This window comes from Eurosta solidaginis, chromosome 5 (assembly GCF_040869045.1).
Source record: "Eurosta solidaginis isolate ZX-2024a chromosome 5, ASM4086904v1, whole genome shotgun sequence".
NCBI lineage: Eukaryota > Metazoa > Arthropoda > Insecta > Diptera > Tephritidae > Eurosta > Eurosta solidaginis.
The window spans coordinates 124568320-124580843 of NC_090323.1; the positions used below are offsets into that span (position 1 = coordinate 124568320).

Sequence of the window (12524 nt, forward strand, 5' to 3'; positions counted from 1 at the left end):
CGTCCTTACCTAAGTGAAGGGTGACCCGCGCCATGACGGCGCCCCTTCCACTCAGCTAGCTAGCAGGAGGGAAAAATATGTCTTTAAAAAGACATCCACTCCCGCTGGCTCACCTGCGAGGACTGAATTGCGAAAATGCAAATGCCGTGTTTATATGGGTGGTGACGCAAACTGGTTGAGAATTCAACGCACCATTATTGTGATTTTCATTGGTTCGCAATTTAGTTGGTTGTTGAAAATGCTATAAAAGAAGTGGTTGTTGGCTATGCTATAGCAAAATAAGTACAGGGGGGTTCAGGTTTAGGTGAATAAGGAAATACAGGGGGAGTTACGTTATTGTAACGTTACGTTACAAGCGTTATCATTGAAAATCGGCGCTGGTGGTGCTTTTATTACTAATCAACAAGGTTTATTGCCACCATTGGTGACCACAAAATATGTGGTACAAGATCAGGGTAACTCCTCGCCACGTTACGTTAGGTATTGATATTCGAAATTAATGTTTTGTTTGGCAATTACATTGATCTTTCTCGTTTGCAGGTCCTCTTTGTATTGCATACCTGCAACATCTTATTTATTAAAAACAACTATCTTTGTCCATTAAGCGGGAGTCATTGGTGCCGTATGTCGTATCGCTGTAGTCGTACCCCTAACGTAATCAGCTGTTTATCGTTACGACGGTAAACCAAAAACCAATTGGTTGGCTACGATACGGTTACGACCTTAGCAGCACCAATAATCAATTGCATTGATTCCCATAAGGTTGGTCGAATCAGCTGATATAAGGTTACCGATACGGTTACCGATAAAGCACCAATGTCTGCAGCTTTACACTTACCGTCTCACCAATGGCACGAACGGTTTGAGGGTGAATATGAATTGTAAGTTTTGGTGAATTGGGTCCAATTAGATGTAATCGTTGCAAGGCTCATATGCAATTTGTAGATGCTGGTCGTCGTTTCCAATGTCTTATGCGTAAGGTAACAACAGATGATCTAAAAATCTTTCACTTTTACTTGTGTACATTGATCCATATTTTTTCTCAACAGTGCCAACTGTATATTTGCAACATTTGGGCCACACCGGACAGCGTGTCTATAAATATGAACGTCCTGAACTTGTATTGGGTACATGAGTTTTTGTGTAAAAAATATTTGGGTACCCATAGCTCTCAAGGTAGAACCTCAACTCATATCCAAACTTCAATGCCTCGCATTTAATTGTGGACGCTGTACGGACTACATTGGGTTCACACAGTATGTACAAATATATTGTTGATTCCAGTGGTAGGGCCACAATTTCAAATGATGGGGCAACCATTATGAAACTATTGGATATTGTGCATCCAGCCGTAAAACTCTAGTCGACATCGTCAAATCTCAAAATGCGGAGGTAAGTTTTTAGTTATATTAGAATGTGTAGAATAAAAATGCTTCTCTTATCAGGTCGGCGATGGCACCACATCAGTAGTACTTGAAGCATGTGAAATCATAAACAAGTTAAGCCATTTGAGGAATGCGTGCATGCACGTATCATCATTAAAGCTATACGCAAAGCATTACAATTATGCATGACCAAAATATGACACGGATGAACATGTCGAAGCGCCAATCAAAGGAACAACAACGTGGTTTATTGGAAAAATGCGCTGCCACAGCAATGTCCTCCAAACTTATTCATCAACAAAAAGATTTCTTTTCTAAAATGGTTGTGGACGCTGCACTTTTCTTTGGTGGATCCAACGTCATACAAAAAATATAAAATCGCAATTTTAAATATAGAATTGGAATTCAAGGCTGAGCGTGACAATGCTACCAATTGGTGATGTTGGTACACAGTATTTTGCAGATCGTGAAATGTTCTGTTAGGGTACCAGAAGAAGATTTGAAACGTACAATGAAAGCTTGTGGTGGTGCTGTTATGACTACAGCTTAATTCAAGTGTTTTGCGTCTGTTGTGGGGGGAATGTGGCACCCGTGTCGTGGGCCGCGATCGCACGCAAATAAAAGAAATAACAAGTAAAAACGAGACTGTCTTCGGCTGTGCCGAAGACTTCATACCTTTCATGAATGGGGCTGAACAATAATCTTATCCCGCTCGTAATCTCCGAATAATCGGATGTATAAGATAAGAAATATATAGGGAACAGATCTACATACCTTAGCGATTTTTAAGATAAATATAAAATAAAAAACAGGTAGGTACTTTGTGTGAGGATGCAAAGTTTCAGGTTTTTTGTAGTCTGCGTGTAAAAACTATGACTACGAATCACGTATTTCAACAATATATGACGTAAACGTAACTATTTGATGAAATTTGATGAATTTTGAGGCTTCTAGCCGTAAAAAGGGGGCAACAATTAGAGTTTATATAGGGTATATAATATATATACCACCGATCTCTATGATTTTTTCAGACAACAATATATGCTATATACGTAAGCGTATGGTGAAATTTGAAGCGTCTAGCTGTTAAAAAGGGGTAGAAATTGCGCACAGTTTCTTATCTGAACAATCGGTTGTATGAGATATATACTATATATACCACCGATCTCAATGATTTTTTCAGACAACAATATATGCTATACACGTAAGCATTTGGTGGAATTTGAAACTTCTAGCTGTTAAAATGGGGAAGAAATTGCGCAAAGTTTCTTATCTGAACAATCGGTTGTATGAGATATATACTATATATACCACCGGTATCTATGATTTTCTCAGACAACAATATATGCTATACACGTAAGCATTTGGTGAAATTTGAACATATCTAAAGGATTTTTAAGATAAACATAAAATAAAAAATAGGTAGGTAATCTGTGTGAGGACGCAAAGCTTCACGTTTTTTGTGGTCTGCATGTGACTACAAATCACGTCTTTCAAAAATATATGACGTAAGCATAACTATTTGATGAAATTTAATGAATTTTGAAGCTTCTAGCCGTAAAAAAGGGGCAAAAATGACAGTTTATATGAAGTATATAATATATATACCACCGATCTCTATGATTTTTTCAGACAACAATATATGCTATATACGTAAGCATTTTGTGAAATTTGAAGCTTCTAGGTGTTAAAACGGGGCAGAAATTGCGCAAAGTTTCTTATCTGAACAATCGGTTGTATGAGATATATACTATGTATACCACCGATCTCAATGATTTTTTCAGACATCAATATATGCTATACACGTAAGCATTTGGGTGAAATTTGAAGCTTATAGCTGTTAAAATGGGGCCGAAATCGCAAAAAAATATATATATACTATATATACCATCATATATATATTATATATATCACCGATCTCTATGATTTTTTGACACAACAATACATGCTATATACGTAAGCAATCGGTGAAATTTGAAGCTTATAGCTGTTAAAATGGGGTAGAAATTGCGAAAAGTTTCTTATCTGAACAATCGGTTGTATGAGATATATACTATATATACAACCGATCTCTATGATTTTTTCAGACAACAATATATGCTATACACGTAAGCATTTGGTGGAATTTGAAGCTTCTAGCTGTTAAAATGGGGAAGAAATTGCGCAAAGTTTCTTATCTGAACAATCGGTTGTATGAGATATATACTATATATACCACCGGTATCTATGATTTTCTCAGACAACAATATATGCTATACACGTAAGCATTTGGTGAAATTTGAACATATCTAAAGGATTTTTAAGATAAACATAAAATAAAAAATAGGTAGGTAATCTGTGTGAGGACGCAAAGCTTCACGTTTTTTGTGGTCTGCATGTGACTACAAATCACGTCTTTCAAAAATATATGACGTAAACATAACTATTTGATGAAATTTAATGAATTTTGAAGCTTCTAGCCGTAAAAAAGGGGCAAAAATGACAGTTTATATGAAGTATATAATATATATACCACCGATCTCTATGATTTTTTCAGACAACAATATATGCTATATACGTAAGTATTCTGTGAAATTTGAAGCTTCTAGCTGTTAAAATGGGGCTAAAATTTGCGAATATATATATATATATATACTATATATACCACCATATATATACTATATATACCACCGATCTTTATGATTTTTTCAGACAACAATATATGCTATATACGTAAGCATTCGTTGAAATTTGAAGCCTCTAGCTCTTAAAATAGGGCAGTAATTACGAAAAGTTCCTTATCTGAACAATCGGTTGTGGGGGATATATACTATATATACGACCGATCTCATCAATTTTTTCAGGCAACAATATGTGCAATATACGAAAGTATATGGTGAAGTTTGAAGCTTCAATCTGCTAAATTCGGAAAGATATTACAAAAATCCTCTTTTTCTGAAAAATCGGTTGTATGGAGGATATATGCTATAGTGGTCCGATCCAGTCGGTTCCGACAAATGTCTAATCGGACAGCCAAATACACCCGCTCACCAAATTTTATCAAGATATCTCATAAATTGAGGGACTAGTTTGCATACTAACAGACAGACAGACAGACGGACAGACGGACAGACGGACATGGCTAAATCAACTCAGCTCTTCAACCTGATTATTTCGGTATACTTAATTGTGGGTCTATCTATTTTTCTTTAAGGACTTACAATTTTCGGTTTCGTGACGAAATTAATATACCATTTAATTTTCATGAAAGGTATAAAAACAGGTAGGTACTTTGTGTGGGGATGCAAAGTTTCAGGTTTTTTGTGGTCTGCGTGTAAAAACTATGACTACGAATCACGTATTTCAACAATTTATGACGTAAACGTAACTATTTGATGAAATTTGATGAATTTTGGATCTTCTAGCCGTAAAAAGGGGCAAAAATTAGAGTTTATATGGGGTATATAATATATATACCACCGATCTCTATGATTTTTTTAGAGAACAATATATGCTATATACGTAAGCATATGGTGAAATTTGAAGCGTCTAGCTGTTAAAAAGGGGCAGACATTGCGCACAGTTTCTTATCTGAACAATCGGTTGTATGAGATATATACTATATATACCACCGATCTCAATGATTTTTTCAGACAACAATATATGCTATACGCGTAAGCATTTGGTGAAATTTGAAGCTTCTAGCTGTTAAAATGGGGAAGAAATTGCGCAAAGTTTCTTATCTGAACAATCGGTTGTATGAGATATATACTATATATACCACCGGTATCTATGATTTTCTCAGACAACAATATATGCTATACACGTAAGCATTTGGTGAAATTTGAACATATCTTAACGATTTTTAAGATAAATATAAAATAAACAAGTAAGAACGGGACTGTCTTCGGCTGTGCCGAAGACTTCATACCTTTCATGAATGGGGGTGAACAATAATCTTATCCCGTTCGTAATCTCCGAATAATCGGATGTATAAGATAAGAAATATATAGTGAACAGATCTGCATTCCTTAACGATTTTTAAGATAAATATAAAATAAAAAATAGGTAGGTAATCTGTGTGAGGATGCAAAGCTTCACGTTTTTTGTGGTCTGCATGTAAAAACTATGACTACGAATCACGTATTTCAAAAATATATGACGTAAACGTAACTATTTGATGAAATTTGATGAATTTTGAAGCTTCTAGCCGTAAAAAAGGGGCAAAAATGAGAGTTTATATGAAGTATATAATATATATACCACCGATCTCTATGATTTTTTCAGACAACAATATATGCTATATACGTAAGCATTTTGTGAAATTTGAAGCTTCTAGCTGTTAAAACGGGGCAGAAATTGCGCAAAGTTTCTTATCTGAACAATCGGTTGTATGAGATATATACTATATATACAACCGATCTCTATGATTTTTTCAGACAACAATATATGCTATATACTTAAGCATTTGGTGAAATTTGAAGCTTCTAGCTGTTAAAATGGGGTAGAAATTGCGAAAAGTTTCTTATCTGAACAATCGGTTGTATGAGATATATACTATATATACAACCGATCTCTATGATTTTTTCAGACTACAATATATGCTATATACGTAAGCAATCGGTGAAATTTGAAGCTTATAGCTGTTAAAATGGGGTAGAAATTGCGAAAAGTTTCTTATCTGAACAATCGGTTGTATGAGATATATACTATATATACAACCGATCTCTATGATTTTTTCAGACAACAATATATGCTATATACCTAAGCAATCGGTGAAATTTGAAGTTTATAGCTGTTAAAATGGGGTAGAAATTGCGAAAAGTTTCTTATCTCAACAATCGGTTGTATGAGATATATACTATATATACAACCGATCTCTATGATTTTTTCAGACAACAATATATGCTATATACGTAAGTATTCGGAGAAATTTGAAGCTTTTAGCTGTTAAAATGGGGCTAAAATTTGCGAAAATATATATATATATACTATATATATATACTATATATACCACCAAATATATACTATATATACCACCGATCTTTATGATTTTTTCAGACAACAATATATGCTATATACCTAAGCATTCGTTGAAATTTGAAGCCTCTAGCTCTTAAAATGGGGCAGTAATTACGAAAAGTTCCTTATCTGAACAATCGGTTGTGGGGGATATATACTATATATACGACCGATCTCATCAATTTTTTCAGGCAACAATATGTGCAATATACGAAAGTATATGGTGAAGTTTGAAGCTACAATCTGTTAAATTTGGTAAGATATTACAAAAATCCTCTTTTTCTGAAAAATCGGTTGTATGGAGTATATATGCTATAGTGGTCCGATCCGGTCGGTTCCGACAAATGTCTAATCGGACACCCAAATACACCCGCTCACCAAATTTTAGCAAGATATCTCAAAAATTGAGGGACTAGTTTGCGTACAAACAGACAGACGGACAGACGGACATGGCTAAATCAACTCAGCTCTTCAACCTCATTATTTCGGTATACTTAATGGTGGGTCTATCTATTTTCCTTTAAGGACTTACAATTTTCGGTTTCGTGACGAAATTAATATACCATTTCATTTTCATGAAAGGTATAAAAACAGGTAGGTACTTTGTGTGAGGATGCAAAGTTTCAGGTTTTTTGTGGTCTGCGTGTAAAAACTATGACTACGAATCACGTATTTCAACAATATATGACGTAAACGTAACTATTTGATGAAATTTGATGAATTTTGAAGCTTCTAGCCGTAAAAAGGGGGCAACAATTAGAGTTTATATGGGGTATATAATATATATACCACCGGTATCTATGATTTTCTCAGACAACAATATATGCTATACACGTAAGCATTTGGTGAAATTTGAACATATCTAAACGATTTTTAAGATAAATATAAAATAAACAAGTAAGAACGGGACTCTTCGGCTGTGCCGAAGACTTCATACCTTTCATGAATGGGGCTGAACAATAATCTTATCCCGTTCGTAATCTCCGAATAATCGGATGTATAAGATAAGAAATATATAGTGAAGAGATCTGCATTCCTTAACGATTTTTAAGATAAATATAAAATAAAAAATAGGTAGGTAATCTGTGTGAGGATGCAAAGCTTCACGTTTTTTGTGGTCTGCATGTAAAAACTATGACTACGAATTACGTATTTCAAAAATATATGACGTAAACGTAACTATTTGATGAAATTTGATGAATTTTGAAGCTTCTAGCCGTAAAAAAGGGGCAAAAATGAGAGTTTATATGAAGTATATAATATATATACCACCGATCTCTATGATTTTTTCAGACAACAATATATGCTATATACGTAAGCATTTTGTGAAATTTGAAGCTTCTAGCTGTTAAAACGGGGCAGAAATTGCGCAAAGTTTCTTATCTGAACAATCGGTTGTATGAGATATATATTATATATACAACCGATCTCTATGATTTTTTCAGACAACAATATATGCTATATACGTAAGCAATCGGTGAAATTTGAAGCTTATAGCTGTTAAAATGGGGTAGAAATTGCGAAAAGTTTCTTATCTGAACAATCGGTTGTATGAGATATATACTATATATACAACCGATCTCTATGATTTTTTCAGACAACAATATATGCTATATACCTAAGCAATCGGTGAAATTTGAAGTTTATAGCTGTTAAAATGGGGTAGAAATTGCGAAAAGTTTCTTATCTGAACAATCGGTTGTATGAGATATATACTATATATACAACCGATCTCTATGATTTTTTCAGACAACAATATATGCTATATACGTAAGTATTCGGTGAAATTTGAAGCTTCTAGCTGTTAAAATGGGGCTAAAATTTGCGAAAATATATATATATATACTATATATACTATATATACCACCAAATATATACTATATATACCACCGATCTTTATGATTTTTTCAGACAACAATATATGCTATATACCTAAGCATTCGTTGAAATTTGAAGCCTCTAGCTCTTAAAATGGGGCAGTAATTACGAAAAGTTCCTTATCTGAACAATCGGTTGTGGGGGATATATACTATATATACGACCGATCTCATCAATTTTTTTCAGGCAACAATATGTGCAATATACGAAAGTATATGGTGAAGTTTGAAGCTTCAATCTGTTAAATTGGGTAAGATATTACAAAAATCCTCTTTTTCTGAAAAATCGGTTGTATGGAGGATATATGCTATAGTGGTCCGATTCGGTCGGTTCCGACAAATGTCTAATCGGACACCCAAATACACCCGCTCACCAAATTTTATCAAGATATCTCAAAAATTGAGGAACTAGTTTGCATACAAACAGACAGACGGACATGGCAAAATCAACTCAGCTCTTCAACCTGATTATTTCGGTATACTTAATGGTGGGGTCTATCTATTTTCCTTTAAGGACTTACAATTTTCGGTTTCATGACGAAATTAATATACCATTTCATTTTCATGAAAGGTATAAAAATAGGTAGGTAATCTGTGTGAGGATGCAAAGCTTCACGTTTTTTGTGGTCTGCATGTAAAAACTATGACTACGAATCACGTATTTCAAAAATATATGATATAAACGTAACTATTTGATGAAATTTGATGAATTTTGAAGCTTCTAGCCGTAAAAAAGGGGCAAAAATGAGAGTTTATATGAAGTATATAATATATATACCACCGATCTCTATGATTTTTTCAGACAACAATATATGCTATATACGTAAGCATTTTGTGAAATTTGAAGCTTCTAGCTGTTAAAACGGGGCAGAAATTGCGCAAAGTTTCTTATCTGAACAATCGGTTGTATGAGATATATACTATATATACAACCGATCTCTATGATTTTTTCAGACAACAATATATGCTATATACTTAAGCATTCGGTGAAATTTGAAGCTTCTAGCTGTTAAAATGGGGTAGAAATTGCGAAAAGTTTCTTATCTGAACAATCGGTTGTATGAGATTATATACTATATATACAACCGATCTCTATGATTTTTTTCAGACAACAATATATGCTATATACGTAAGCAATCGGTGAAATTTGAAGCTTATAGCTGTTAAAATGGGGTAGAAATTGCGAAAAGTTTCTTATCTGAACAATCGGTTGTATGAGATATATACTATATATACAACCGATCTCTATGATTTTTTCAGACAACAATATATGCTATATACCTAAGCAATCGGTGAAATTTGAAGTTTATAGCTGTTAAAATGGGGTAGAAATTGCGAAAAGTTTCTTATCTGAACAATCGGTTGTATGAGATATATACTATATATACAACCGATCTCTATGATTTTTTTAGACAACAATATATGCTATATACGTAAGTATTCGGTGAAATTTGAAGTTTCTGTTTCTAGCTGTTAAAATGGGGCTAAAATTTGCGAAAAAATATATATATATACTATATATATATATACTATATATACCACCAAATATATACTATATATACCACCGATCTTTATGATTTTTTCAGACAACAATATATGCTATATACCTAAGCATTCGTTGAAATTTGAAGCCTCTAGCTCTTAAAATGGGCAGTAATTACGAAAAGTTCCTTATCTGAACAATCGGTTGTGGGGGATATATACTATATATACGACCGATCTCATCAATTTTTTCAGGCAACAATATGTGCAATATACGAAAGTATATGGTGAAGTTTGAAGCTTCAATCTGTTAAATTGGGTAAGATATTACAAAAATCCTCTTTTTCTGAAAAATCGGTTGTATGGAGGATATATGCTATAGTGGTCCGATCCGGTCGTTCCGACAAATGTCTAATCGGACACCCAAATACACCCGCTCACCAAATTTTATCAAGATATCTCAAAAATTGAGGGACTAGTTTGCATACAAACAGACAGACGGACATGGCTAAATCAACTCAGCTCTTCAACCTGATTATTTCGGTATATTTAATGGTGGGTCTATCTATTTTCCTTTAAGGACTTACAATTTTCGGTTTCGTGACGAAATTATTATACCATTTCATTTTCATGAAAGGTATAAAAATAGGTAGGTAATCTGTGTGAGGATGCAAAGCTTCACGTTTTTTGTGGTCTGCATGTAAAAACTATGACTACGAATCACGTATTTCAAAAATATATGACGTAAACGTAACTATTTGATGAAATTTGATGAATTTTGAAGCATCTAGCCGTAAAAAAGGGGCAAAAATGAGAGTTTATATGAAGTATATAATATATATACCACCGATCTCTATGATTTTTTCAGACAACAATATATGCTATATACGTAAGCATTTTGTGAAATTTGAAGCTTCTAGCTGTTAAAACGGGGCAGAAATTGCGCAAAGTTTCTTATCTGAACAATCGGTTGTATGAGATATATACTATATATACAACCGATCTCTATGATTTTTTCAGACAACAATATATGCTATATACTTAAGCATTCGGTGAAATTTGAAGCTTCTAGCTGTTAAAATGGGGTAGAAATTGCGAAAAGTTTCTTATCTGAACAATCGGTTGTATGAGATATATACTATATATACAACCGATCTCTATGATTTTTTCAGACAACAATATATGCTATATACGTAAGCAATCGGTGAAATTTGAAGCTTATAGCTGTTAAAATGGGGTAGAAATTGCGAAAAGTTTCTTATCTGAACAATCGGTTGTATGAGATATATACAACCGATCTCTATGATTTTTTCAGACAACAATATATGCTATATACCTAAGCAATCGGTGAAATTTGAAGTTTATAGCTGTTAAAATGGGGTAGAAATTGCGAAAAGTTTCTTATCTGAACAATCGGTTGTATGAGATATATACTATATATACAACCGATCTCTATGATTTTTTTAGACAACAATATATGCTATATACGTAAGTATTCGGTGAAATTTGAAGTTTCTAGCTGTTAAAATGGGGCTAAAATTTGCGAAAAAATATATATATATACTATATATATATATACTATATATACCACCAAATATATACTATATATACCACCGATCTTTATGATTTTTTCAGACAACAATATATGCTATATACCTAAGCATTCGTTGAAATTTGAAGCCTCTAGCTCTTAAAATGGGGCAGTAATTACGAAAAGTTCCTTATCTGAACAATCGGTTGTGGGGGATATATACTATATATACGACCGATCTCATCAATTTTTTCAGGCAACAATATGTGCAATATACGAAAGTATATGGTGAAGTTTGAAGCTTCAATCTGTTAAATTGGGTAAGATATTACAAAAATCCTCTTTTTCTGAAAAATCGGTTGTATGGAGGATATATGCTATAGTGGTCCGATCCGGTCGGTTCCGACAAATGTCTAATCGGACACCCAAATACACCCGCTCACCAAATTTTATCAAGATATCTCAAAAATTGAGGGACTAGTTTGCATACAAACAGACAGACGGACATGGCTAAATCAACTCAGCTCTTCAACCTGATTATTTCGGTATACTTAATGGTGGGTCTATCTATTTTCCTTTAAGGACTTACAATTTTCGGTTTCGTGACGAAATTATTATACCATTTCATTTTCATGAAAGGTATAAAAATAGGTAGGTAATCTGTGTGAGGATGCAAAGCTTCACGTTTTTTGTGGTCTGCATGTAAAAACTATGACTACGAATCACGTATTTCAAAAATATATGACGTAAACGTAACTATTTGATGAAATTTGATGAATTTTGAAGCTTCTAGCCGTAAAAAAGGGGCAAAAATGAGAGTTTATATGAAGTATATAATATATATATCACCGATCTCTATGATTTTTTCAGACAACAATATATGCTATATACGTAAGCATTTTGTGAAATTTGAAGCTTCTAGCTGTTAAAACGGAGCAGAAATTGCGCAAAGTTTCTTATCTGAACAATCGGTTGTATGAGATATATACTATATATACAACCGATCTCTATGATTTTTTCAGACAACAATATATGCTATATACTTAAGCATTTGGTGAAATTTGAAGCTTTTAGCAGTTAAAATGGGGTAGAAATTGCGAAAAGTTTCTTATCTGAACAATCGGTTGTATGAGATATATACTATATATACAACCGATCTCTATGATTTTTTCAGACAACAATATATGCTATATACGTAAGCAATCGGTGAAATTTGAAGCTTATAGCTGTTAAAATGGGGTAGAAATT

At 33.5% G+C, this 12524-nt stretch overlaps 1 protein-coding gene and 1 long non-coding RNA gene across 2 annotated transcripts in view; one reads left to right on the top strand and one right to left on the bottom strand.

Annotated features, from left to right (window-relative positions):
* Positions 1 to 12524, bottom strand: part of Dscam4 (Down syndrome cell adhesion molecule 4) — a 2049237-nt gene that overhangs the window by 552227 nt on the left and 1484486 nt on the right.
* Positions 27 to 1912, top strand: LOC137253748 (uncharacterized). Its single transcript, XR_010953880.1, has 4 exons — positions 27 to 480; positions 541 to 980; positions 1050 to 1392; positions 1446 to 1912. It is a non-coding gene; the product is annotated as an uncharacterized lncRNA (long non-coding RNA).